Here is a 24,636-nt window from a genome sequence, read left to right on the forward strand (position 1 = left end):
ATTTCAGTCTGTGTCTTTCCCTCTGCTTTGTGTGTTTCCTGTGTTAATGATTTGTTCCCTGTGGTTTTCTGGTTGGTCCTCAGTGTTTGTGTTGCTTTCGTATTTTTTCTCTGCTTGCCTTTTTGTTGCCAGTGTTTTTGTCGCCTGCCTTTTTTAGATTTTTTGCCATTTTTAGATTTCAGACAATCAGCTTGCTTTTTGTTAAACTACCTGACTGTGTGTTTTTGGATTTGGGTTCTCTCTGCGCAACTGTGACGGTAAGCTAACCAACTGCTAGCTGCAGCTTCATATTAACCGTAGCTTATTACCAGAATAAAACATTAGCAATTTAACCTTCCTGCTGACAAAGGATATGTTTAAATTTGTAGATGACACATGTGTCATTGATGGTGGAGGTGTGACAGCTAGGTGAGAAGTCTGCTGAGCCAGCCACCACAGTTCTAGACAGTATTATACATTTATAAGTGCTAAAACCACAGGAAATTTTGATTGAGTCATCGGGACATTAACAAGGTGTTTGTGGCAACAGAAACAGGCCAAAACATTTATTTTTCCAAACCGTGAACAGAGAGGTTAAGAGTGTACAGAGTGGACCGAATATCTTTAAGGACACCTGGGGACATTTCCAGCTTTTTTTTGAGTGACCAAAACTTTTCATGGAAAGTTGGACGATCTCATCTGCGATCGTGGTGACCAAAACCGGTAATCTCAGCCATACTGTGATGTTTTCCAAACCATAACCAAGTGCTTTTTGAGCTGAAACCTAACCAGAGCACTGCGACAAGAGAGAAATAGAAAATGTAACATCAAGAAAAATAAAGGCGCAAATAAAAAAAAAAGGGAAAATTTCAACATATTTATTTTCGCAGACACGTGTTATCGATCTTCTAAATGATTCCTTTAATGTATCTGATGAACCCTCAAATTTTTCATTAGGGTAAGGGCTTACATTTGCTGCCTTTTGAGAAGGTTTGTAAAGTGCCCTACTAATGAACACTATTATTATCATTATTATATAAACAGACATTATGTAAACAGGCAGGACTCAGGCCAATCAGTCGATTCACACAGCAACTGCAAAACCTCTGTGGAGTCTCAGAGCCGTGTGTTATTGCTGGTTTATTAATCCGGTGCAGCAGATTTATGCACATACAGCTTGTGATTTACAGACATCGCAGCTACCTGATGTGAATACATTTATGTTAGGTAACACCTCCGTGGTGCACTGGGACCCACTGGCTTTGATCATGACTTCAAAACCTGGCACACTTGCAGACTACAGCGCTGTAGTGCTGAATTAAGACATACAGCGGTACAGAGCCGTGTCTCCTAAATGTCTTTTTTCATTAGAGGTTGACTGAAATGTAATCTGGTCTCCATCTAATTGCAGTCTTGGTTATCTTGGGGAATGTGAAAGGAAATCTGTGAGGTTTCACACTTCATTCCAATTTCATAGCGTTTAATTTAAAATTGTCCCTTCATTCAGCCTATGAGTCTGTGGGCACATTTTTGATTCAAAACAGAGAGTCCTTTGTTTTATAAAGAATTAGATGGTTATAAGGTCCTGATATTTTTGATTAGAGTCCACAGCTGTACAGTGGCGCTCAGAGCTAAATGCATATATCAGCAGTTTCACCAACTTGGTTTGGGGACTGCTCATTGTTCTGATGGGGCATTTTTACAAAACCCTGAATGTCTGAAAAATGTCTCACTGGAACGAAAGCCCATTTTGTCCGATCGCCTGTTATCCTGAAGAAAATGCCTGCAGCTCTGAAGGTCGATTTCTCAGAAAATACACACTCTGCTTGCGGTTGTTGGTTCAATAACTGCCACTCTTAGCCACAGTGCTGAATTGCGCTTGCGGTTTTGCGCTAAATAGACTAAAATAGATCTTTCTGGCATCACAGCAAACAACTTTTCAAACGATTTTACTCTCACAGTCAAATTTCCAATGTCTACACTTCCAGGAGAAAAAGGTTTGGGATAAGGAGGGTCAAAGTTAGGAACCAACAACTGCAGGAAAGCCGTGTTTTCATGGGCTGTCTGACCTTTGGGGTTTCGGTAAAACGGGACATTTTTGGCCTATTTGGGTTTCTGAATAATGGCTCGTCGAAAACCCAAATGTCCACCCTCTGAACGGTCTTCATTTTAACGTACGGTGATGTGTTTACTGAGACTAATGTAAGCCGATCGATTCTATTCTATCTCTACTTCTCATCGTTTCTCTACCCTGATATGGTTAAATATTATTTCTGGCCAAGACAATTAAAATAAAGTAATTGTGTTACACATTCATAAGAAGTTCTACAACATCACATCAGTATTGCAATGGATTGTGGGTAATCAAATCAGTCCGGTGAAGCCCACACCTCAAGCGGACTCCCTGGAAGTCTGCAGAATGTTGGCTTGGGGGCCCGTGTGGACCGGATGAACTGTGAGTTTGGACACGCCCCCCTGAGTCAGACACAATATTTCAGCACCATATAATACTCCTGTGTTTTATATAAAATCATTTATACTGGAGATTTGATTTTGATTTCATAGCAAGATAATTCTGCATGAATAAGTCTGCCACAAATCAACACAGTTCTACGGTGTAGAACCTGCTTTGTTACTGCTCACAGCAATATTTTTAGATATAAAGTGACCCAGATCTTAGATTGGACATTTTATTATCACACTCAGAAAAAGACCATGGATACACTCTGCAAACCATCTGATGAGTTCTGCACACATAAATCTGTGAGGCCTCTGAAAACGAACCAAACACGGCTCAGTGTGGCTCATAGAAGAAATCCAAACAGCATAATAACAAAAAAATGCAAAGGATTTACTTTTTCCATCTTAAGAAGATAGAGGAAAGTAATTCTGACCTGCTGTTAACTGCATTTTACATTTTGAAAAAAGCCTGATTGACGTTGACTGTGACCTAAGCGAGATTTGCCTCACGGGCGTGAAAATGTCCTTTGACAAGGAGGAATCACAGAGTTTTTCCACTGAGGGACAGAGGAAGACAGGAGGAAGGAGGAAGAAGAGTTTCCTTCTTCCACGACACATTTAAAAGCACCTGTATTCTGCTGTAAAGAATTTCTATAAGCTCCTAATGTGCAGCCTCGTGATTGACGGACTGAGCTGCTTACATGAGATAGGGGAGCTGACAGATTTTCTCCACCTTCCTGAGTTTTAATGTTTGACACGAGCCTGACTGACACGAGACGACTATAAGAATAATCTGCTCCCGACTGTCCGTCTGTCTGAGACAAACACTGTGACCAGTGTTGGTTTAAGACCGAAGCGTAATCATGTCATGTCTCTTAAAGGTGCAGTCAGACACTTTAGACTTACCTCAGCTCAGAACCTCGTTTACTTAACTCATTTACACGGAAGACACGGTGACACGGCTTTTTAAAATAGCTCAGTCAGAATCAGTCATTATTCAGTGGAACTTGACTCATGAATTCTTGTGAACTCTACTCTTGTTCAACTCCTACACTTTGCTCTATTGATGCGCTGATATGCAAGATTTTTCCCTGTTGTAATTATCTAGACTGAGCTCCAACCCCTCCCCCCATTTCAAGGCCGTAAAATCTCATACGTGAAGAAAATCTCAATGTTTTTTTTTTAATATTCGAGCCCTTTTGTCCCAACCACTCTTCAACTCAGTCCAACAGCGGGTCTTTCATCACAGTTCCAACCACAGTCGTGATGAACAGAGCAGGTGATGAACGTGAACCTGATGTGATCGCTGCTGAGCCTGCAACATTTTAATTGCACACCTGAAGGTAACGCATTGATATGAAGGTACACACATCAGATTATATTGTAGTAGGGTGCCCAGCCAGGAGAGTGAAACCACCTTAAAGGATAAGTTCACCCAAAAATGAAAAACATTATCTCCTCACCTCCATGCAGATAGAAAGACAGGTGAAGTTGCAGAGTTTCAGCTGGGGGATTTGAGCCTTAAACTATGGGGATAGTGTAATATATACATAAAATAAACTCACCGAAATATCAAGAAATTAAATAGTCCTTCCATAATAAACAGAAAAATACAACCGCACACCATCTAAATTCAAGTTTCTCTGTTTCACAGATCAAGACGAGCATTATTGCTTCAATAACTCATCATTAACAACACTTCATTCACGCTGAAATGAAACTCACCAACACATTCTTGGTTTGTCTTTCCACAATCACCTCAGGTTTGGTCGAAAATAACCGTAGCTAACTGAGCCATCAGCTAATAAGCTAGCAAAGAGCCGCAGTTGTCTGTTCCTCTCGCAGAATTCATGTTTTTTTGGAGCTACCTTTAAATTCTGGTCATATATTAATTGATTACTTGATTATCAAAAACAAGTGAAGTGGTGCGTTTGAAAGAGCTGTTGAACTGATGAAACTATTATAATATAAATGTAAATTAAAAGGCAAACATCGAGGGGATTTTGAATTTCTGTTAGCTTAAACCCTGAATAAAGGCTTGTCACGTATATAAACCGTTGTTTCCCTGCAGTTTGGGTAATTTAAGGTCACAGCCAGGATTTGGGAATTTATGGTTTTCATTGGCTCTTCAACTTGGCTCGTCTTCCGTTCTTATCATAGAGTTCGAGCCAGCTAGCACCCAACCCACTGCTAAATTAAGCCTCACTTGCTGCATTACAACACTTGTTGTGCAAGCACACTCAACTCAACATGAGCTCACTAAATCCTCTCTATTGCTTTGACCTTGGATCAAAACTCACATTACAGAGGGGACAGAGAAGTACAATGTACAGCTGTTAATGTTTGGCCACCAGCTGTTATTGCGCACTGAAGCTGGAAACTGCACATGGGTCAATAAAAAGCCAGTATTGAGTCATAAAACTTGTTTAGTTTGCATAATTTCTTGATAACACAGAGAACAAAGTGAGGCAGATGGACAGGCAGTAAAAGTGATTATGCAACTTTAACACAAAGGATGTAAACTGATGATGGGAAATGGTTGTTGACCCTCGAGGCTCCTTCAGTAAACTTAGTCCTCAGACATAAAAAATAATCACAGCTTTGTTTAATTAAATGGATTTAAGTCTGTAAGCATCTTCAGGCAGAGTTTGGCTGTTGCCACACTCACTGCTATATGTACTCAATGCATCATGTGCACAATGTGATGTGTTCAAAGGAATGCTCCATCAAAACGTTTGATGAATCTCGACAGCTGGCAGTTGCAGCTGTAGTCAACTTTAATTCATGGCCGTCATTATGGATCACAAAGGTGACTCATAACAGCGACGCTCAGAGTGTCTCTGCAGCTCAATCCACTCGGTCGTCCATCATGTTTATTATGTTGTGATCACTCAGATTATTGTTCTCGCAGTGCCCTGTTAAGTGCTCGGCCCAGTCACCAGGACAAAATGTCAGCTGTTAAGATTTCTGCAAATCACTGGTAGGTTCACATTTGCACATGTCATCGGCTGTTTATTAGGGCTAAACTGATTATCGGTCCTGGTTGATGACCGATCATTGGAATCAGTGATTTTTCTGTCAGATTGTCAATAAAATAAACATATTCAAAAATATGGTATTTTGGCTCTGATGCTACATCCTCTCACACAATGTCCCTTCTACAACAATATCTGCTTGGTAACATGTTACAATAAATAGCCTGTCAAAAGTGAATAATCTGACCCTGCAAAGTAACTAGTAGCTAAATTCATCAAATAAATGTTGTGGAGAGGAAGTATGGAGTTGCAGAAAATGGAAATACTAAAAAAAAGTACCTCAAAATTATACTTAAGAACAGAACTCGCACAAATTGTACTTCCAAATATCGGCTTTCAGTCTCCTTGATTTCCAGTAATCGGTATCAGCCCTGAAAAAAGCCACATCAGCCACTACATATATTTAGACATTTCTGCAAAGCGTGTCATATCACGTTCACCTTACATGTTTATGACCGTGAATTTCATGCTCGGAGGTGGAGGGGATGGTGGTGGAGTTACAGACGAGAAGGCTGCCAAGCCACTGACCACAGTTGGAGACTGAGTTTCAACATTTGAAAGTGTGAAAGCACCAAATGTTTTAAAGGCGACCTCGGAGCTGTGTTTGTGACGACAAACTGTGAAATCTGCAGCCATGATTGTGGTGACCGGAACCTGTAGCCAAAACATGATCTTTTCAGAACCCTAACCAAGCAGTTTTTGTGCCGAAACCCTAACCAGACTATAAGCACAGCATTGTCACCATAAAATATATAATAATTTAACCTAAAGAAACGTGGAGTTGCAACATAAAGCAATGTTTCACAATATCCGCGCTTTGCAGGAACGTACATTATTCAGGCGACTAAGGACCACCGCTGTGAATCAGGGACGACTCTGAACTTTGCTGGCCTGCATTTTGCAACTTGATGCCTCCTTAAAGTGAAACTCTCGCCAAACTTAGGCTTTTTTTGTGAATGTACCCGAGTCAAACCTTCTTGTAAAAGTATAATTACGATAAAAAAGGCACTTTTAAGATTTACCGTTTTGTTGTTTTCGGGTCAAACTCATTTTCGATGGCATGCTAGGGGCACTTTTATGATAGCATTTGTTTTAAAACACTAAGAAGGCTCGACACAACATGAAACCTTGCTCGTAGTATCACCAGGGTCTCGAACACGAGCATTGAGAACATTGTTTGTGTACACAGAGTTTACTAAAAAGGATGTTTTTGAACTACTCACATTAGCAGTAGCTTGTTCCGCTCACCGCCGTCCTGCCATCGATCTCCGAATGTGACATAAACTGGAGGAGAGTTAAGTGAGGTAAATCTTAAAAGTGCCTCTTTTATCGTAATTATGCTTTTACATGAAGGTTTGACTCGGGTACAGAGCCGGCCCTGTGCATAGGCGGTATAGGCAAATGCTAGGGGCGCCACAAACAAAAAATATATAATTTTTTACCAGTGCTATTACTACTATTATTTTGCAATATGATATAAGCCCACAGCAACATAACGTCATTCCAAAGACTATTAAATAATGGAGAGGCCTTTTTTCCGGGTTCTGGCTCGGTTCTCTGTACCTGTTTGTGATGTGATGAAGTGAATGAAATTAATAGTTTAATGATCGTAGCTACCGTTGTGTTAGCTTGCTAGCTTACTTTGGATGATAGCAGCATTATTTAATAATCAATAAATAGCTGAGTCGACGTGTGTTAATGTTACTCCACCTTAAATTCATCAGGGACATTTGGAAAGTTAACGTGAGGCCTGTTCAGGTGTTATTTTACAGGTGTCCTTCCTGCTTGTATGTCAGTTAAAATGCTATTAGTTTTCCATCCCCTTTGTAACAGGGTCGTTGTAAGCATTTGGTTTATTGTGTCACAGTTTATGTTTGTTAAAGTTTACATCAGTGTTAAAGTGTGTTATTGTTAATACTCCACACCTTAGCTTTCCCATATAATTCATTGGTGAAATATATGCACTGCACTTGTACTCTGGTTACACTGAATTGCATCGCAATGACAATAAAGTTGAATGAATCTCATCACATTTTCCTTATTAGTCTATATTAGTCTTATGTATAGCACACAATAAGCATCTGTTTGTTTTTTATTAAATTGTATTATCCAGTGGTCACATATACGTCTCTTCTCTCTTTAGATGCACTTTTAACATATTTCACCAGCAGCCCAGTGACACAGCACCAGGTGCTCCTGTCCCTCTACCTCAGCACAGCACAGTGACACAGCATCAGGTGCTCCTGTCCCTCTACCTCAGCACAGCACAGTGACACAGCATCAGGACTAAAAGCTGACTGGACATCTCTTCTAACTGACAAAGTGAGATGAGAGTTTGTTCACAGAGGACCAGTTCAAATAAAAAGCAGTTACACATTTCCCAAAAACAAAGATGGGAGAGCGTCAACATGAGTTTTGTAACAGAGTCTTAGTCAATGCTGAATAAATCAAAAGAAGCTGGCTGATGTACTCAAACAGAAATGATAGCTTGCACTGCTTCTGCTGCTAAATGTTTTCTCCAAAAGAATACAGACTTAATAAGGAAGGACTAAAAGACTGGAACAATGCAAGCCACTTGCTAAAGGTTCATGAGGATAGCCGGGAGCACAATACCAACATGGATACATGGAAGGAGTCGGAGGTGGATTTGCAAAGCGGCTGACAATAGATGAGCGAGAGACGGCACTTTGAGGCAGAGAGATAATATGTTTGCACAATGCCTTATTTATATTGTATGTTTATCACTTGTTTCTTTCTTCAGTTTTTATTTGGTGTGATATTTTTGACTTAAAAGAAATAAAATCTTGAATACACACGTGCAGCTCCTGTGTGAGTATGAAAATTGATTGTGAAATTGACTGCGATGCCCTCGGCAAGAATCTTGCCTAGGGCACCAAATTAAGCCTAGGTTGCATTTTGGCCAGAGTTTCACTTTAATTACTGTCTGCTTAGAAACCAAAGATCGGTCGTAAACCAGCAATCTCTACTTAACTAATACGACGCCTTTATTGTCACGGCATGTTTACGTTAGACCTTATAAAGGTCTGATGCTTTTCTTCAACAAGCCCAAACCTGATGAATTCATCATTGTTTGATTCACACCTGTGATTAGTGTTTGGTTGTGTTAACACTCATATTGTTAATTTTATCTCTTGCTCACACGCTGTATTGTAAATAAGATGTGAGTAAGATATCGCTGTAAGACATCACTCATAAGCAGATGTGCCGTAATCATTAATTTGAAGGGAAGTTAAATATTGACTCAAACATTTAGGCATGTCAGTTTCATGGTGTTCTTAACATCACACTGCAGGTCAGATCAGGTTCCACAAGTAGTCAGTCTTGTAATAATAAAAGTGCTCTGTGGTTTACACTTTATATTTAACAGGACTGTCATTATAAAAAGTGAAGGAACACTTTATATAAACAACAAAGTGTTTCTGAACATTTAGTAACACCAGGTGGCCAGTTGGGGGTGGAAGTGCTCCGTGTTTATTTCCTGCTTCCACAGAGAAATTAACGTTGTTAGGAAACGTGACACGACTCCGTCAGACAGCTGGATGATTCTGCAGCACATGTATCCATCAGAATACACCTCTGAAGACAGATTATGCATCCAAATGTCAAGTTAAGTCTCTAGTCTTAAACACAGTTGAGTTATATCTCAGAGTGCAAAATGTAAATGTATAATAACTAAACACACATTCTCTCACATGTGTAATTTTCACAGTGAACTCTGTCTGCAGTTAGTTCACGAGGATTTAATAAACTTCTCCAGTTTGCACCCACAAAATGAAACTTACACTCACAGATGTCACACAGATGCAAACTGTTTTGTTTTCATCAGATTGAAGGCCTCAACGGGCTGATTAGACGTCTGCTCAGTTGAAGGTAGGCAGAGCTACGCTGTGAATTATGGCAAGTCATTACGCTAATGAGAATGATAAAGTTGTAATTTGAGCGAGGGCGGCGTCAGTCAAACACAGTCTGCACACACCTACACAGTCCTGATAAAAGGTCTAATCAACCCAAATATGTGAAATCACCTGCGTGGGTCGATCACGTGAAGAGCTTTGATTTACTTTTTACTTTTTGATTTGTTTGTTGCGTATTTTGAGGCTGCAGAATGAGACATATGGTCCGAAAGAAGTTCATGTCCTGACTGTTCTTTTTGGAGAATCCTTCTGTCTCAGTTTGTTATGAAGGAACTTGTTCTGCACTGCTTTTACAACTCAGCAGCTTCTTTGTTTTCAAGGTGAAGTGTGTTTTTCAGTCCTGGCTCTCCGCTGGTCGGCTGCCCTGCATGTATTAGAGGTTTGCCTGCGCCAACACATGTGATTCAAATGATCAGCTGGTCGTTGAGCTCAGCTGCAGCCTGATAAAGACCAATTTGGTTTAAATTTGTTAGGAAACATTTGAAGCAGAGGACTGAAGTACGATGCATCAGATATTCTGTCATTGTAATCTGTAAACTCTGTGATTTTGTTGGTTTTTGTTCATGAGACATCTATTGCACGTCTGTCCATCCCAGGAGAAGGATTCCTCCTCTGCTGCTCTTGGAGGTTTTTTTTTCCATTTCTTTCCCTGCTGAAAGGGTTTATATGGTGAGTCTTGCCGTGCTGTTAAGCCACTGAGGCTTTGTGATTCGTGATTTTGGGCCCACTTTTGCCGTCTGGGCCCCTCGACTTTGGATCGACCTACCTGAGGAGACTGAGTCTCGCAGAAGCAGTAACTTCTTTCAAATCATAATTGTGATTTCTTTCCATCTTGTTATTCCTTTTTGCTCTCAGCCTGTTTATAATTCCTCATGTGATGTCCTTATCCTACCGTCCTTTACTGCTTTCATTTGTTTATTTATATTAATCTATTTATCAGACTTTACTCGTTTTACTGCTCTTACTTCCTCTGACGTGATGTCGTCTTCTTGTTGTTCTTTATTGATGTTGTTCATGTCTTTGTTTGCATTTCTCTCCGTCTGTCTGTCTGTTTTATTGCTGTTCATCCTTTTACTTGTGTCTGCTCATATTGACTTTGTTTTTACCTTTTCTGTTGTCTTCTTGTTTTAACTCACCTCAGACTCGTCTTACTTGTGTTTGGTTTTGACCATTGACTGTTTATTCTGTAACATTGTCTTCTTGAGTTTCCTGCTTTTTCTTGTTAGTCAAAGCACTTGAACACACACTAAAATATCTTTTCAAATAAAGATTTTTATAAATAAAGCTTATTATGCATCATGATACTGTAAAACTGACTTAACTTGACTATAATTGTACCTATAGGTTTATTTAAAAACAGGAGACTTCTGTTCTCTTAAAAGTTTTAAACTGTGATTTGTTGTTTTGCGTCTATTTGGTTTTAACTGTTCCTTCTTGACATCACTGGAAGTTAAGGCGCGCCCTCAATTACTCTTTAAGATGTAAATAAAATCATCAATATCAATTAATTCCTGATTTGTTCCTTACACATTCCCCAGTAACTACTTGGGATTTTGTATCCTTGTCCTGTACTTAAAGTCAGCAGAAAGAAATGTGTGTTATGAGTTTGTCACACCACAGAAACATGTGTCATTGACCACTAAACCAAATTTGAAAGATTAAAAAAATTGCCAAGTATATAAAATTAGGTCTCAAAAGCACTTTCCTCTGCTGTGAAATGCTGTGGGCGGGAGGGGAGCCTCCTACATGTACTGTACAAGGACGTAACCTACAGTAAGAACCTAACAGCGTCATCGGATGGACCCAGCCCGACCTGTTTGAGTCTCTGAGTCAGACACTGATAGTGCTCAGCCTCGTTCCTCACAGTCCATGTTTTACATTACACACAAACGTAAAACCCCAGTCTACATATAATTCCTTGTCATAGCTATACTGGTGCACATAAAATATTACCTGTAGATTATCATTATCAGTTAATGATATCAGCCTGAAAATCACATGATTTATCTGTTGTTGGAGAAGAAGTCATGAGTATGAATTTGAAAGATGTGTGAGTCTCCTTTCATACTGAACAGAGGGGGAACAGTATCTGACAGTAATATTCCAAGCTGTCAGGATGCGTTCCCCCTGTTTAAATGGTCAAATTTAATGATATCAGCCTGAAAATCACAGGACTTACCTGTTGTGGGGAAAGAAGTCAGGAGTATGAATTTGAAAGACGTGCGACCCTGATTTCATACTGAGCAGAGGGAGAACAGTATCTGACAGTAATATTGTACGGTGTCAGGATGCGTTCCCCCTGTTTCTAAATGCTTAAATTGAATAATAACAGCCTGAAAATCACAGAACTTATCTGTTGTGGGGAAAGAAGTCAGGAGTATGAATTTGAAAGATGTGTGAGCCTCCTTTCATACTGAACAGAGGGGGAACAGTATCTGACAGTAATATTCCAAGCTGTCAGGATGCGTTCCCCCTGTTTAAATGGTCAAATTTAATGATATCAGCCGGAAAATCACAGGACTTATCTGTTGTGGGGAAAGAAGTCATGAGTATGAATTTGAAAGATGTGTGAGCCTCCTTTCATACTGAACAGAGGGGGAATAATATCTGACAGTAATATTGTACGGTGTCAGGATGCGTTCCCCCTGTTTAAATGGTCAAATTTAATCATATCAACCTGAAAATCACAGGACTTATCTATCGTTGGAGAAGAAGTCAGCAGTATGAATTTGAAAGATGTGCGAGCCTCCTTTCATACTGAACAGAGGGGGAACAGTATCTGACAGTAATATTCCAAGCTGTCAGGATGTGCTTTACCTGCTATAATGGAACTGGATTTTGGACAAATATGATAAAATAGCGATTTTTATTCGCCTATAAATGAATGAGCACATTTTGTTCCAAACGTTCATGGTATTCGAAATGAAAAGTCTCTCGCTAATTTTGAGGTATTTATACTTCCCTTGAAAATGTTCTGGTACTTCATACTTCCACGCGTACTTGTTCTGTGTACTCCACTACATTTTTTAAATAACTTTAGTTAATAATTACTTTGAAGATTAAATGCTGCATCAAAGCCAAAGATGCACATTTTCAAATGAATTTATCAGCAAAAATATAAAGAAAAACACAGATAACCAGAAATACTGATAGCTGGCCATGTTGAAAATCGATCAACACCTCATATACAGTACACATATATAAAGATATATATATATATATAATTAACTCTTACCTGTATTTTTGATAATCAAGTTAATTTAATTTCAGATTCTTTTAATCAAGACTTTTACTCAAGTACTATTTGTATGGATGAATTTCACTAATACAAAAGTAATATTTTAACATGATATCTTTGCTGAAGTTTGACTTTGAGGTACTTTCAACAACCCTGGTGTTTGTGTTATTTTAAAGTGTTTTTCTTTATTTATTTCACTTTGTCACAAAATCTGATCAGAGTAAACATGTGGTGTGGATTTAGGACTGGATACACGTGAACGGGAGAAAACTGAAGCGCTTCTCCAAACACGACCACCAGGGGTCACTAGTGTCCAACTTATTCCAGTTGTCTCCTCGGTCTCAGTGAACACCCTGTTCTTCAAACACCACGCTCCATTATAGGTGCTCCCATTCACAATATACATCCACCGGACACAAAGCCATGTGTGTGTCTGCGTGCATGTTTGTTAGTGTGTTTGTGCGTGTCAGGGGATTCGGTGGCTGTGTGAACCATCGGCCACGCCGCAGCCTGGAGACGAGACTGAAAGTTATGGACCAATATTAATAAATGGTAGCCCTGGCAACAGTGTTCAGTGTGTGAGTCAGAGGAGCTCAGGCAGAGGGGAAGGCAGGGCACCGTGGCCGAACATGGATGCTCTCTGAAAAACCTGTCTGGCTGTGAACCGGTGACACATCTGCTCCGACCGAGAGTTACAGGATGGAACCGAATTATAATCAAATCAACATGAAATAATTGCATCAGGCGAGGACTCGTTTTTTTTTTTTTTTTTGGTTCGGCGCTGAGGGATTTGGAGATTTGGAGATTTGTTTGCCTTGTGTCACTTGCGTCAACACGTCTCAAACACACAGCACTGCAAATCAAAGCAATTACATTTAATGGCTTGTGTTAGAACAACATGAAGGATTACAGTCCAGTAAACAGTTGAATACAACATGGGTGTTCCTCCTGCTGCCCTGCTGGGATGGTTGGGATGAACTGTGGCTGTGATGCACATTCTCCTGTATCTCTGAGGAGTGGATGATATTTCTAAAGTGACCATAATGGTTGCTGTGGATTTGCAGCGTTGTTAACGGGGTATAAATCAGTTAAACGGTGGATGCCAGCCTCCAGAGCCCTACTGGTCCTTTTAATTTGGTCTACAGAGGGACGGAAAGTGAGAGATTCGGAGAAATCTTCCACAATTTAAGAAAGAGAAAGGCCACAGAAGAAATAACCGTTGAGGTGCTGCAGTCCTAACCTGTTACGCATTGCCATCGAGCGTTGTTGACTTCAGTCACGTATACACAGTGCAGTCCTGCATGCGGCCGTCAGTCTCTGTATAAAGTAAACAACAACCGGCCCTGTTGGGGTCACTCACTTCCAATCTTCGAGCTGCCTTTGTTTGCTGTGCCACTGCAGAGGCCGGGGGAAGCTGATTACAAGTCTTGCCACTTCCCCGAGATTACAGCTACATAACACAGAAAAAAGTGTTCATTGCTCAAGGCTGATTTTCTAACTTCATATTTGCTCAAATGGATGAAAGTGTTTGTTATTTTTTATATAACAAATAAACACAAGGGTTCGATTTAGACTTTTTCTTACACATTGTCCCCTGGAGGAGGACGACCACATTGCCAGGATGTGATGTTCAATTAAGGAAGTTAATGTTTCTGCAAACCACGGATATTGTACTGTATGTATTTTGTGCAACATGAGCCATATCACCTTCCTGTTACATCTCTAACACACATATTTTACTGTGTATGAGTTACAGGCAACAAGGATGCCGAACTGCAGCTCAAATCTATGTTTCGGCATTTATAAACTACAGAATAGTTTTGACGAGGGACCACAGAGATTCAACACTTGTAAGTGCGGCACCACTGGATATTTTTATAGCATATTAGATATTTAGGGTGATTTTCCTGCCGTGTTTTTTAAGGAGACTTGGGGACATATCCAGCCATCTTTGTGGCGACCAAAACAGCTATTTCAAACCAAACCATCGAATCTTCAAAACCTAACCAAGTGGGTTCTGTGCACAAATCTTACCAGAGCATGTGACGAGTGTTGTGACACGAGAGTGATAGGAAATTGTAAAATGTAAAGTGCAACATGCAACATAAAGAAACGTAAAGCTTTAACACATCTGTGGTTTTGCAGAGTAAAAGGCAAATACAACAAAATGAGGAAAAAGATAAACGATTATATCTCATATACATGTGAGAAAAAAACAGAATCTTGGTAATTATGAAATAATTAGTTAAGACTAATAATAAAACAATATTATTCTTCATTAAATCAACTCTATTGGTCAAGTATTTGTACACAAACAAGGAATTTGACTAATATCATTGACACAATGTGACTGAAAGGTTGACTGAAGTGAAGTTTTCACTGTTTTATGTTTCAGAATTGTTTAAACTTGCAATAACTCCTTTTTTGGCCGTCTCTGTAGGGGAACCCTGCTATTAATACAACATTGATATATTGTGACCTTGAACTTCAACTTCCTTTGGTTTCATTTGAAGTCGTGTTTGTGGCCCAGTACTCTCTCTACTATTAGCTCTGTTCTGGTCGTCTACAAATCCTGAACAAAGTGTTACAGTCTTCAGTTGCTGCTAAATAATCAGCTATGCTCACCACATATTCACTAACTGTGCCTGTTTGCTGTGATACACAGTGTAGCTGATGTACAAAGGGTTACCAAAAAGTTTTAGCTGAAAACAGCTGCCTGCTGCGACTGTAACTGAGACTCATGAGAGCAATTTGGACATAAATTTTACAGGCCGGAAAAAAGAGAGCAAAAAAAGTGCTGAAAGACATCAAAGGGTTACGTAGAGTTTAATCAGACGGTAATTGTGAGACTCATTTACATAAAAGGACTAATTTGATTAATACAAAAAAGTTGATTATAGCCTCTTTAACTAATTTGATTCACTCGCTATCAAAGCACGAACAAACTAATAAACAAGAACACTAAACTCCTTAATCTGCTGCCAAATGAACGCAACACAGGTTCGTTATTGGGAGACTATCACTCGTAACACGTAAAGTTAAAGTTAGTTCACGAGCAACGCGAGACAAAAATATCTGTCAAGAACAAATCAGCCTCATATTTTAGTTAATTCACAAAAGGTTATGATAACAATGCTCTTTGAGACGATGGTCAACCTGAAATTTTAACGTATTCTGGATTGATCGTATCATAAATATCACCACAACACTACTAATCCTTTTCGACTGATGTTTAACTTTGTTGTTGTACGATTTCCAAGTTAAACACACAGCATGATATCTTGTTTTGAGTAGATTTCAGTTGAGATAAGCAGTAATCAGAAATAAAAGCTACATTTGGGGAAAATGTAACCTCTTTTCATCTTTCCCATAAAGAATCCCAACATCTTGAAGAAATTAGGAGATTTCAGCACCGGCTATATAAAAAACGTCTTCCCCTTTTTGTCTTTACGACACAATAATTTGGGGTGCTTTGGCAGGGAGGAATATCTCCTCCTCTCATTGTGATGACAAAGTGCTCTTAAATAGAGCTGGGAGCCCAAGTGAAACCAGATTGTTCAGCCAGATAGAGGAAGCAGAAGATAACAGGCGGTAAATCAGACGCAGTTGGGAGACAAAGGTTTGCAGCTGAGATTCACATACAGAGCAGGAGTAACACCTTCCTGCAGTAGCAACAACCAGGAGAGTTATAGCTTCTGTAAAAACCTGCTCAGTATAATGTTGTGCTGACGTTTTCATTGCACTGCCACATACCATTTTCAGCATAAGACTCTCGATGTAAGCTACAGTGATCGTGACATTCACAGCAGATGAGGAAGACTACGATTCTGCAGCCACTCTGTGCTGAGGAACAGTGGTGCTTTGAGCTAAATGCTAACGTCAGCATGCTAACATGCTCGCAATGATGATGTTTAGAAGGTTTAAAGATGTACTGTGTAACATTTCTGCAGTAAAATGTCCTAATATGACCAGATCTTCATTAGATATTTTGTTTACATCATCTCAAATGTTTCCAACAAACCCAGAGAAATCCATAATGTCGTTCGAGGTGACCGTGCATTTCGCCTGTCACTTTACCTTCTAGGGAAACATGGGAAAAGCGCGAGTGTGAAACGAGTGTGAGGAAGGAAGTCGGCGAACGTGACTAAATCTAATGTGAATAAATCTTTGACACATTACTTCCTCTCTGAACATTTTTTGTCTGAGTCACTTCAGATGATCCCACGCTGCCTCACAATGTCACAAAACTACATATTTTGCTGTGATTGTTTTGCCTGAGAGATCCTAGCAGCAGAAATTACATCCTGTGCATTTCATGATTACCGTTTTCTCGAGTTTGACATGTTGGTATGCTAACATTTTCTAAAATAACGGGTTGGCATCTTGGTTATGTTCGTAACCTTTAATATAACAGTCCTGTTTAGCATTTCTAAGGGTTATTTAAACATTTAATAGACGGTTTACAACAGACTAAAAGTGTTAGTGTGATCAGTTTTCCAGGTATTTGGTAAACAGTGGATAAACTGAACTATCTATACCCGATAATGGAACTAGAGAAAAGTGGTAACCAAAGTAATTACTAAGCCAACATTTTTCATGGTGATCCATCCAGAAGAAGATGAGACATTTCTCTTAAATGCACAAAGGCCAACCTTGTGGTGGTGCTGAAACAAAAGTCAAGTAATAACCAAAGTAATCAGGTTACATCATCTGGAAACCATGAATATCTGCGCAAATGTACAACCTAAAATAAGTCCAGCCTAAAATATATATTTTCATTTACGTGTGCGGTAAGTTTTTGAAATTTGGGGCACTTTACATTTTGCCTGGTGTAGGAATACAGATGTTTACAGCTGAGGGAACATAGTGAACCTCATATAATCCAACATCAAAAAACCTGCACTAGCCCTTTAAGGTTTTAGGGAACGATCATGATTTCTGTCAAACATTAATAAAAAATCTAATTTCTCAAGTCACAACTGGCTTTTTCTGTATTATTATGTTGAGTGATGCTGATGAGAGAAAAGTATATAACAGGATTGTGATGTTGATGGGAAACAAATGAAACATGTCGTCAGTCAACATTTTACTTTACGTTCAGTATCAACATTTATGTTTATTAACAACATTTCCTCGTTTTGTTAATAGAGAAGGGAATATGGTTTGCTCTTGCTGATGTACTTGTATATAAGCATATTTTAGACTTTGGAACAAAGCGGTGGACCTGCTGACGGACGGACAAACAATACCATCCGTAGAGCTGAGTAAAAGTAAAATCACTGTCGCAATTTCGCCCAACAAATTGCGATCACAGCCGAACCTCTCATTCCACCAGCCGTTGGGAGAGAAATGAAAGACTCCACCGAATCAGGCTGCAGAGATGATATAACACGGACTGGAGGACTCTGAACTTAAAAGCAGGAATGCAGATGGAATAACAGCAGATTTTAGGCAGTAGCTGATGATGGAGTCCTGAGTGCGATTGCTTGTCGATTCAGCTGCAGATGAATGAGCTGGCTGGCTTTGATGCTGCGGCAGGTCACATGCCTGCTGTCCCTGTGTGTGTGTATGTATGTGTGAGGTAATGGGGAGTGAGATAGTGAGAAATACTGGGATTACTGGAAGGTCGGGGGCTGTCAGATGAGATGGATGCAAGACTTCTCCTTCGGCGCTCCAATCACACACACTCAGAGGTGGAGGGGTTTGAGTCCCGAGGCGCCGATGCCTCACTTACAATGCACAGACACACACACACACACACACATACACACACGCTTTTAGATGTAAAAGCACATCACGCTCACAATAATATAAATGTGTGCAAGCGTGCATGCAAACACACACAAACTTCAGCCATGCGGTCGGCTCTCGAACTGTACACATCCTACTGGGCCGCGCTCCAATCAGCAGGATTAATGAAGAGGTATCGCATTTTACAGTAAAGCAGCGTGTGGGGCTCTGGGGAACAAATGGCCGGAGTCTGCAATCCCTCAAGTCTGTCTTCAATAATGTAATCGACTTTTAGGTTATGAGATAGCATGGTTAAGGCAATTTGCAGAACTTTGTGGCACGGCTGAGTTATGTTCCTTAACGAGACCATCACATGCAATCTTCTACGTCCCGCAGACCGTAGACCCTCATGAATACCTACTGTGTAAATACTGTACAGCTGAGAAAAAGCATGTCTGTGTAATATGTCAGGTCGTATTCAGAGAAAGAATGCATTATCGTTTAAGAGGGTTTTTGCGAAAACAGTTAATACCTTAAAAGTGGGACATTTAGTGAAATCACTGAAGCCGGAGATAACCTTGAAAAACTAACACAAGCCTGGAAAAAAGCCCAAATTGCTGCCCACTAACAGCTCATTTTCAGTGGTAAAATACGAAGAAACACTGACCACAGACACTACTCAGCTCAAGGCTTTTTCTGTGGTACATCTCGTGGTTAAATGAGGTTGAAAAGACAATATTTTAGGTTTGCTTAACGGTAATCGTGTCCACATTCTGAGCCTGATTTTGGGAAATGATGGTTATGATTTGACTAAAGGCTGAGGGCAAGAAATGGCTCATTCAGTGGTTCTGTCAAGGGCGCAGGCTGCTGCCATTCCTGGCAGATCCAAGTGCAGCTGGTGAGGTGGTGGCATGTTTGGCAGAGTGCTGGATGATAACTGTGTGTGCTTGGTGTGAGGTGACAGAGTCTTGTTCCAGTCCTCCGGGGCCCTGGACCCTCACCAGGGAGACTTGTTACGCTTCCATTTGTCTCTCAGAGTGACAAATTCCAAACTGCTGAGGGAATAACCCGACTTGTTGCAGGCGAGGGAAGGATCTTATCAGCAGAGAGTACAGTAGATGAGTGTTAGAGTAGCAGGTTGCATTTGACAAAGGCCTGATAAAGGCTGGAGTGAGTGTGTGATATGTTAAGAGTCGAGGCAAGCAATTCTGAAAAAAAGTCAGACTAATCCCTTGTTATCACAGTGTTTGTCTTGGGTCGTGATGAAAGCAGGGGAGCTTTGGGGTGTGTAAGCAAACACAGGCCCAGTTATGTGTATCTGCGTGTGGACATGTGATTTCTGCAGTCTGGGGTCTACAGTGCGCCTGATAACAAAAACAAAGGTCACACTGGAAAGGCCCGATCCACGACCCAGATACGGAGTGTGAGAGAGACAAATCTGAACGATATCACAGGCTGAGGTCAAGAGAGTTGAGTTAACTCTCAAATCTGAAAAGACTAAACAGGCATTCGGCGCTGTGTTAAAACAATGCAAGGGCCCCAAAACTGGTGGGAGCGTGTTGCCTCAGGTACCAGTGAGATATGGAACCTGATCCAGGAAGTCCCGTTTGTGTCATAGATCCACGAATGTGAAGGCTGAACAGACGCCAAACACTGCACAACAGATTATAAAACTCTGCGGGGTTTTACAACTCTGGAAAGTTATCACAGTGGGATCACTGACGTGATAAAATATGGACGGAGCTTTAGGGTCGGAAAAGTGAAGCCAATGCAGGACTGCCTTAAACCTTAAACCTCAGTCAAATCTAATCAGTATTGTCCACACTTCCACCAATATACTGTCACTCGCCAAACTCCTAATGATAAACAACAAACAAATGGCGGATGGTGCAGGAGGTTGATTACTGGGTGGGACATATTTTATCTAGTTATTTTTAGTAATTCTGATTTTCAATGAGTTTGCTGTGCTATAGATCCAGGTTTTTTATTTTGAAAATTGACTGTATGCACTATGCCGTCTCGTGTCTGACTTCCTGCCTGCCTCGATCTCTGTGCAGCTTGATGCTGCTGCGGTTTGCTTTTGTCAAAAAATAAACTCGCCAGGTATTCTCAGTGGAGCAGAGTGGAGAGCCGCTGCTGAGATGTGCTGTGGCGCAGCACGGCCTAAAATGGCTGTGATTGGCTCCAGTGGAGCGTCTACAGCCGTGCTAGTGGCACTGTGAGGCTGCACTGACACACACTGGTGCTTTGTTGCAAATGATAGTTTACTTTGCTAACATGTCCACAACAACGCTGGTGATGTTAAAGCTCCTGTTTGTAAGATGGTCAAACTGACGCTTTGGGTTTCCCAACTCGTCAGATACTGACGCTTTAGGATTGTAGGTCGGGTCGGCCACCATCTGAAAGCGTCAGTATCTGACGAGTTGGGAAACCCAAAGCGTCAGTTTTACCATCTTACAAACAGGAGCTTTAAGCAGGTATTATATTTACCATATTCACCATCTCAGTTGAAAAGCAGCACCAAACTCAAACACTGATGTCACTGCTTCACTGTAGCATTTAAGTAGTAATCAACCTTTATTTGTTAGTTTCTTTATTTGTTAGTTTCGTAGTAACCTGTTGACGGTGCTTGATGAAAGGTGAAGGGACCGGCAAATTCATTACATTCGAACATGTGGGCGTTATGAATGGCTCCCAATACTTCACTAAAAAACAAAAATGTCTTCCTCACGCTGACGCAAGTGGAAAAAGTCATTGGACAACATGATGTTTATTTAGCCCAAATTAATTGATTTGTCAGAATGAAATTGAATTAAATATGAGAACTAAATCAAACTATTTCCCATAAGAATTAAAAAAACATTCCAGTGTTTGAGTCTCTGTGTAAAGTTACGACTCCGGAGAGAGGAAATAAATCTATACTTGAAGGAAGTCCTTGGAAATGGCATTGTTTTATTTGGCGACAAAGGTGTAGGTGGAAAATAACTACTTCTTACAGTTGAATACAGTTGATGTGCAGGAGGCAGCTCTGCGGCTCCAGAAATAGCTGAAGCCAAAACCAGCATGGTTTCAAAACAATGCACCGCACACTGGACCCCATCAGACTTCCCTTGGCTGATATTCTGAGCCTTTTTAATGACCTCCGGTGGCCAGAAAAAAGCAATGAAGTCAGGCAAGAGCTACACGGTCCACAGGAAGGTATTGACTTGGGGGACCAAAAGAAAACACCCAAACAAGCAGGCAGGCGAGTCAGTAAACAGGAAAATACACAAAGGAAGGCACCTGGTTCAAGTGCACGGTGCCTTCAGGGACACGGGACACACTCCGGCTCATGCTGTGTTGTTTCCTATTGACACACAGTGCTTCCTTACTTTCGGACATCCTGTGTGTGTGTGTGTGTGTGTGTGTGTGTGTCTGTGTGTGTGCGTGCATGGATGCGTGTGTGTGTGAGTCAGTGTATCTGTCATTATGTCAGGTTGTTTGTTTAAACAATATCTATAATTGGTATCATTAATTGCACTTTGGAATTTTCTCCATTTTAATTATGTAGGATGTTACTGTAAGTGCAGGAATGCCATTGTGTTCGCTAATCTCCTCGGATGACCGATTGATCACGCGTCATCACATGCGCTTGTGGAGCCCACACAGACATTACGTGCCTCGATTCCTGCGGCTTGATTAAAAGTGGATATTCTGCTTTTCCACTAATCCCTAATCATGGATAAGTTTTAAGTCACTTAGGGACAGCAGGTTGGAAGCAAACGAGGAAAAATCTAATGATAAATCACTCGAAGCATTTGCTAACTGCAAGGTTAATGAGCCACAGTCCTGCTTAATGTGGCTTTAATCAATATTACTATAATAACAACGGATTAAATGACTGTGTGTAGTGTTAAAGGTGTTGCTCATAGCAAAGAGCTGACAGAGTTTTCAACCAACTCCATAGATTCTCTTTTCAGCACCTTTCTTTTCAGTAAAACAAAAAAAAAGCTCTAAAACCCCTCTGTTCTGTACAGTACCCAGCACCAAACAGCAGGCAGAAAAAAATCACTGACTACCTGGCGGACGTAGTCGAGCACTGGACTTGGAAAAAACGCATAACATCTGGCTTTTGTCTTCATTAAGACAGGGTACCACTGGCATTCATTCCTGGGTAAAACGACTCTGAGGTAGCCACGGGTATTTGTCTGTCCCAGCTGCAATGGGAACATGACACTTGGGTGGACACGCCACCTTTCGCCCATTTCCGGCACGGTGCAGTGACGTACGCTGGTGCATGAATTGTTTTAGATCCATCTCCATTTAAGTGGTGCTCGAACATCGTTCAAGTTGGGTTTGAAAGAGAGACTGAAGTAAAAGAAACAAAAAGTAACCACCATGACTTTTTTTCGATTTGTGACAAAGTTGATTTTTGAATCTCATTCCCAACTTGTCAAAAAGAGATGCTTTGGGATGGCAACTGTCCTGACCTACACTCCCAAAGTGTCTCTATTTGATGAATTAAAAATGAGATGCAAAAATCAAACAATGGGTCCTTTAGGTTGTGGTATTAAACTAGAATGGCACTCAGTAGAACACATGACTCTTTTGTGCTCATTCATAGATACCAGACACCTAAATATGGCTGTTTTTTTTAATCAACATTCATGTATTATTCCCTTAAAAATTATAAAACAAAGTGAGAATGAATTTCCCAGCTCCAAACCAAAAAGTTAACAGGGTTTTGTGGCAATCTAATGGTAGTTTTTTTTGTGAGATTTTACTGACAAACCAACCAACAAACAAATGGACACAGGTGAAAACACGACTTCCTTTGTGGAGGTAACAACTTGTTACATTTCGTAGTATTGGGCGCTAGATTAAAAAGAGGATCACCGAAGTTATAATAATCAATCTCTGGGGACCATGCCTGACTGACGCTGCCATCCAGAATGTAAATGTTGGCCTAATAAGAGAATGTAGGGCATTAACTAATGTACAAAGCGCTTGGATTAACTAAACAGAAACATAAGTGTTCACATTTCACATATAGCTGCTGAAACAAGGAGAGTATATCAGGAGCTTTGACTCGACTTACGACTGTGAGTATTGCACCGCTCGTGTCCGCACATTCAGGAGCTCATAATAAGCTTGTGAACGGATTAGCGCTGTGCCTAACTTGACCTCCTGACCCCTCAGACTAAAGACTCTACTGCGGACAGACAGCAGCTGAAGAAAAAAGGCAACCACCTCTGAGTTGCTGCAGCTTTTGTCTTGTCCCCACAAATTCCTCTTTCCCCCTTTCCCCTTGTAAACTTCCCCACCATAGCAGGCTCTGAGCCCCATTACAAAGGGACGACTGCATGTCAAACTCGGCCAGTCAAGTTGGCCCATTATACGCACTGGTTGGGGGTTAAGCTGTGCTCAGGCTAAGTCTGAAACAGAGCTGAGGCTGCTGTCACAGGGAGCTATAAGCCCATGAGCTGCTTTTTTTTTTTTTTTTGATGCAGATATTTGGAAAGCAGGGGACGACTTGAGAGGAAAACACTGTAAATCCTTATTTTTTTGCTTGTTAGGGTGTAAAAAATCTCATCATTACCCTGCATGGAAACTGCCGTGTAACAAGAAAAAAAGGATAATGAGGAAACTTGGAGACAAACTTGGTGAGGAAGCCAGAGTATGAGGATGAAAACTTAATATTAGAGATGAGTCATTGTTTTGCGAGGAAAGAAAGCACTTCCATGATTTATTTATAGATAAAATGGAGACAGAAGAGAACAAAATATTCATGTGTTGCCTGTTATAATATGAATGTGCGTGCTATAAATCATCCCACCATCCTAAAAAAATCTGATACAAAATACTGTTCACTATTAAAAACTACGATCAAAGAGAAACACTTCCATAAACTTGTCACTTCAGTCAGAGAAAAACAATACAGCTGATGTGAAATTCAGCTGCAAACGTCTGGTTGCATTTGTTTACATAAACACCATCAGTGATACCTGATGATGTATGAGGGTCTTATAGTGTTGTCCCATTTCATAAGGGGAGATTTGAACCACTACCCATTGCAACTCTTCTCTGAGGGCCAAGGAGGTAATCGAAAACCAGGGGTAGGAATACAAATTGGAAATGGGATCAAATGGGAAGAGTCAACAGCCATGCTCGCAACTCATTGAGCCTGAATGATACGCCCAGTGGTGCTTTGAGCTAAATGCAAACAACAGCATGCTAACATGCTCAAAATGACGAGAAAAAGTCATTTTGAAAACTTGGA

The 24,636-nt window shown here is 40.5% G+C and overlaps 1 long non-coding RNA gene across 1 annotated transcript in view; it reads right to left on the reverse strand.

Annotated features, from left to right (window-relative positions):
* Positions 1–13,399: 13,399 nt before the first annotated feature.
* Positions 13,400–24,636, reverse strand: part of LOC115568550 (uncharacterized) — an 83,061-nt gene continuing 71,824 nt past the window's right edge. Inside the window, exon 4 of the long non-coding RNA XR_003981423.1 lies at positions 13,400–14,097. This is a non-coding gene — a long non-coding RNA (uncharacterized LOC115568550). The remainder of the gene's footprint in view (positions 14,098–24,636) is intronic.

This window comes from Sparus aurata, chromosome 18 (genome assembly GCF_900880675.1).
Source record: "Sparus aurata chromosome 18, fSpaAur1.1, whole genome shotgun sequence".
NCBI classification, from domain to species: domain Eukaryota; kingdom Metazoa; phylum Chordata; class Actinopteri; order Spariformes; family Sparidae; genus Sparus; species Sparus aurata.